The sequence below is a fragment of the Schistocerca americana genome, chromosome X (genome assembly GCF_021461395.2).
Source record: "Schistocerca americana isolate TAMUIC-IGC-003095 chromosome X, iqSchAmer2.1, whole genome shotgun sequence".
Lineage (NCBI taxonomy): Eukaryota > Metazoa > Arthropoda > Insecta > Orthoptera > Acrididae > Schistocerca > Schistocerca americana.
This window is the reverse complement of record NC_060130.1, coordinates 422,293,081-422,298,807: the sequence shown is the minus strand read 5'-3', so window position 1 is coordinate 422,298,807 and position 5,727 is coordinate 422,293,081.

Sequence of the window (5,727 nt, the reverse complement as noted above, 5' to 3'; positions counted from 1 at the left end):
GCATGCTCTGTTGCCTGTGTCTATGTGCCTGTGGTTCTGTCAGTGTGATCATGTGATGTATCTGACCCCAGGAATGTGTCAATAAAGTTTCCCCTTCCTGGGACAATGAATTCACGGTGTTCTTATTTCAATTTCCAGGAGTGCATTTGGATACATTCTATCGCCGACCCTCACGTATGAACAGGCTCAGAGTACATCCTATCGCTGACTGGCGATGTTGGTGTGCTCACTTGCCTACATGGTAACACATCGTAGCTCTTCGTAAATATTTTGTAACTTAACAATATTCATTTGTTTATTGAGCTTACAGGTTTACTGCATTGCGTTATTATTGTAGTGAAGCCCCGTTGACTCATAGGATCCTTCTGGTATGAGTTATGTCAAAAGAGACCTATAACAATTAATATTTAATGAAGTAACACTAGTAATTCCCCTACATCTTTACTGCTGAGTAACATTTGTTCTCAAAGCTCGCGTTCCCCTCTCTACTTTCGTGACTGACTATCGTGCCATATGGTCCGGTTGCAACCTTTGCTTCCATTGGAACCGGCTACTAACTCACTGCCGGCTTCCTCTGCATCACTGCTTAACACAGCGAACTGACTTTGGCTGTCTGCCGAGTTTCAAAAAACGTAAAATTTGAGAAAATAGCGTTCCACTGTGGCCGAGTGGTTCTAGGCGCTTCAGTGCTGAACCGCACTGCTGCTACGGTCGCAGGTTCGAATCCTGCCTCGGCCATGGATATGTGTGCTGTCCTTAGGGTAGTTAGGTTTAAGTAGCTCTAAGTCTGATGACCTGATGACCTCAGATGTTAAGCGCTTAGAGCCATTTGAACCATCTGAATTTGGGAAAATAAATACCCTTCAAAATAAGGCACACCTTACACATTCCCTTCGATGTTTTCTTTTCAAAATTGGGGTTTTTTGAAACCGTATTTCAATTCTGAAAGTAATAAAGTCATGATATTGCTTCCCTTAAGGAGTAGCCTGTACGTTCTGGGCTTTGCTTCTTTCCTTTACAGCAAATTTAACATTTTTTTTCTTTTCAAGTTTCATAAGAGATATAAGGACAGTCATTCTAAACTAACTTTTCTCTTTTTCTTTAGATGATCTCGTTGGACGCATACCAAAAACAAATAGAATTTACAGTTTTAAATAAGTATCAGAAGCATAATGATTTTCAGTTTCTTACTATCTGCACAATATTCTCATTTCATTTCCCATGCTCTCATAATTTCTATACCCACCACTTTAAATAAAGAAGGAAAAAAGTTAAACAATTGGTGCAAAGTAATATAGGTAAGGATATATTTTCAATACAAGTTTCCAAACATGAAATACAAGATTTGAAAACCTTCCCTTAAACAGATTTCTTTGATGGTCATCACCAGTAAGACGGTTTTGCGTTACGTTAATTTACATAAAATTAATCTTTTTAATCTCATTCTCTGGATTTGGTTACTGTTCAATAAAAATCCACAGGAGCATTTTTAAAAATTTCATCACAATATAAGTATAAACCCAAAAAATGATGACTTCAGTATGCTCAACGAGACTACACATGGGATATTTATTCGCTTTTACTTTATAGCAGCACTTGGCCATCTGCCACTTTTATGGCACACAACAATGAGACATTATTTCTCATTTACACCACAATACTCTAGTTGTTCCACCTGCTGATCCTGGTGAAGTGTTCACGTTGTGTTCCATTATGAGCTGCCATCCTTACACAGCTTCTGACTGCGCCTGTTTCGTTATTGACTGGTGTTTTAGTTTTACCTCCAGCTCCGGTTGGTTGGTTGGTTGTTTGGGGAAGGAGACCAGACAGCGCGGTCATCGGTCTCATCGGATTAGGGAAGGATGGGGAAGGAAGTCGGCCGTGCCCTTTCAGAGGAACCATCCTGGCATTTGCCTGGAGCGATTTAGGGAAATCACGGAAAACCTAAATCAGGATGGCCGGACGCGGGATTGAACCGTCGTCCTCCCGAATGCGAGTCCAGTGTCTAACCACTGCGCCACCTCGCTCGGTCCAGCTCCGGTCATTGTGTTATTATGGCTCCATATTTCTCATACTAGCAGGCATTAAGTATTTTATTATAGGTATAAGTAAAATATATATTTTAGATGCAGTATAATAATAGGATTTTCCAGTTTTCTTCATGTCTGCATAATAGTAATTTCTTATTTTTCCATGCCAGAAATGACATACAAATCTTTTTTCAACATCCCAAATAATTACTTAGTGAGTCTCTTCCTTTAATTATGCAATAGTATTCTCCCTTTAAGCTAATTTACACTAGAGCAAATACTATTATAAGACAAATTATTATATGTAAAATATACGTTTACTAAGTCCCATTAACGTGAACACTATCCATAGTTTATGTTTACCAACATTGCATCTGGTGACGCACCCCTGCATGTATCACTGTGGCATACTTACTCGTGACGGTCTTGCCAGTGAGCTGCCGCATGAAAGAGAGGTCATTAGTATCAGGCCAACCATCTAGCTGGTGCCTCTTTAAATGCCTCACTAGATGTCACACCCCTCTCGGTGCATCGTTAGCGCAGCAGTTACATCCATGCAACCGCACGTATGTTGCCAAAATTTATAGAAAAACTATGTGTACAGTGGCCTTTGACCAACAAAATCTCATTACAGTACTACATACATACAGTTTTACATGCCATTTTAGTCAGTCTCTCTTTATTTACAAAACAGGTTTTTTTACAGTGCCTATTATTCATGCCAGTCACAGACAAACAGCTGCCCATAGTTACTGAGGTATTTTTTAGCATCAACTATGTTATTTACGCCTTTTACTGACCGTGAGTCAGAATATGATACCTCTATTCCCTTTGGATGGGGTACTCTGCATACTACGTATGGACCTTCAAAAATTTCATCAAATTCTTTTATCTCATCATCAGTTACCGGTGATTCCTCATGGGTCCTGATTAGCGCCATGTCTGCCCCTACAGATTGTTTTGGTATGGCTTTCTTGTCATACTTAGCCTTTCGGCAGTTTCCATGGTCTACCAATTTCTCTAATGCCAACTTCCTATTCTCTTCTAAATTCATATTTTGCTCTTACCAATCACTAGCAGCGTTCAGCATGTCGTCCACATAAACACTGATCTTAGCCAATAGCTGTTCATGTAGTATGGCATCCAGCAATTGTAGAATGCCGCCACAGATATATTTAGTCTGAATGGCAGTCCCTTGAATTGAACTTCTGCCTCTGTACATTTAAACGTCGTATTGTCTGCACTTTTCTTACACCTGAATCTACCAATGGTCAGCCGTCAAATCAAGACCAGACAGTTCGCTGAATCCTCCAAATTTCAACAGTCGTTCCTCCAGTATTTTCAGCCAGTCATCCTGGGGTTCAGTTAATTCATTTAATAACCGTAAAAAAATGGAAATGAGCGTTTGGCGTCATTGGCCGTGAGGTCCCTTACGGGGTAGGTCCGGTCGCCTTGTTGCAGGTCTTATTACAGTCGACGCCACATCGGGTGGCCTGCGCGCCGGATGGGGATGAAATGATGACGAATACAACACAACACCCAGTCCCTGAGGGGAGAAAATCGCCGACCCAGCTGTGAATCTAACTCGGGCCCCTTAGGACGGCAGTACGTCACGCTGAGCATTCAGCTATTTAATAACCATAAATCTAATGGCACCCTCACCATTCCATCCTATTTTGTCACATACACCAAAGGGTTGCAGTATTAACTCGCCGACCTCACTGTAAGTTGCAAACTCAACTTTCTTTGAATATCTCTCTCTATAGAATTCAATTTTTGCTAACAGCATCCCGTAGGCTCTCAGCTTGAACGGCTGCTGTGGTTTAATTTTAAATTCATAAGGCTCTCCTCTCATTAATCCAGGATTGCTGTAAAACACTGATTTGTACTTCATAAGCAAGTTTCTTGCTCTCTCTTCCTATTTTGGTCCATTACAGTAATGTTACCTGCTTTAGTCCTTATATCATCATCTGCCATTTCTGTTTCAACCTTGCTTTACTTCTTACTTCCGTCCTGCATAGTAATTTCTTTGGGATCTATTTCCAATTGAAAACAGTCGGGCTTGTAATCAGGTAGCATCTCCCTGTGCCTTTCAACAGAACTAACACAATTATTAAATGTGATCTCACTTTTCGTCCCGTTTACCATCATAGTCATACTGCCTTTTTCGAAAGCTCCAACAGTCTCATGGTCTAAGGCAATACAAAGATCTTGTAGCACAGTGGCACTAACCCCCAATGTTAGCCCCTGAATTCTCACTTCGAGTAACACTTTATCCTTTGCAAATTTCCTCTTTCCACCAACAGTACCTACGATCCTTACTCCCTGTAGAGGTACACATTCACCGTTAGAGCATGCATTCTACTCTCCATATTTTCACTAGACTCTGTGGTAGAGTTTAAGTCACTAGCGCTTTCATCAAATTTTACATTTTCTTTGGCCATATTCAGCTCAGCATGTTTTACTAAGTCACTCATTCTGATTTCTTCACTGAAAACCACTACTAAGTATCTTACCCTTCCATATTACTAACTTATTCTGCACGTCCTCTTATAGCCGATGTGAACTTTATGTAAGTTTCGGCACCCTTATCGCAACGTAGCTGCTTAAAGAATATTTCGACGCCGCCCCAAGGCGTCGAACTCCAGACCTCTGCATGTGCGCCTTGACGAGTCCCTCTGCTGCAGTGACAGTCTGGTTCTCGCGGGCTCTCCCTGTGCAGAGCGATGCCCCCTCCCAATACGGGGTTGGCCTCGCCATGTCTGCTGCCACTGTCTTCTTTCTTCTTTCTCATGACGTCTTGCTGATGATTGTTCATTACGTTTCACCCTCAAAATATTCGTAATCCACGGATGCAGCTTAACTTTTCACTATTACAAACTTATTTGCTTTCGAGACACACTTTTCGCCCTCTGCGACATGCACAATTTTAACTCGACTCTGTTACCACAGTCCACAGTTCACTTATTGCTTTTCCTTTAGATGTACTTAATTTCAAATCGCAAGTTCTTTCCACAACACACTAACTTCGACGAAATAGTCCATGCATATGGTGATGTGCACCGCTATTCACAAAGTGAGTTTTTCTAATGCAGGGCTATCCCCAAGATAGAGGTGTCATATACAAACCCCGTTCGTCTATTTCAACCAACACAAAAGTTTCTCAGTTCAGCAACGGTTCCGTTGAAAATAGTATACACTGAGATGACAAAAGTCATGGGACATCTCGAGATATGGCGTCAGACCTCCTTTTACCTGGTGTAGTGCAGTAAACCGACGTGGCATGAACACCATAAATCGTTGGAAGTACACAGCAGAAACATTTAGTGACGCTGCCTCTACAGCCGTCCATAATTCCTGGTGCAGAACTTTGTGCACGAAATTGACCTCACGGTTAGGTCCCATAAATGTTCGATGGGATTCATGTTGGGCGATCTGGGTCGCTAAATCATTCGTCTGAATCGTCAAGAGTGTTCTTCAAATCAACAGCGAATAATTGCAGCCTGCTGACATGGCGTAGTGTCATCCATAAGAACTGCATCGCTGTTTGGGAACATGAAGTCCATGAATAGCTGCAAATGGTCTCCAAGTAGCCGAAAGTAACCAGAGGACCCAGTCCATTCCATGTACATAAAGCCCACACTATTATAGTGCCACCACTAGCTTGCACAACGCCTTGTTAACAACTTGGTTCCAT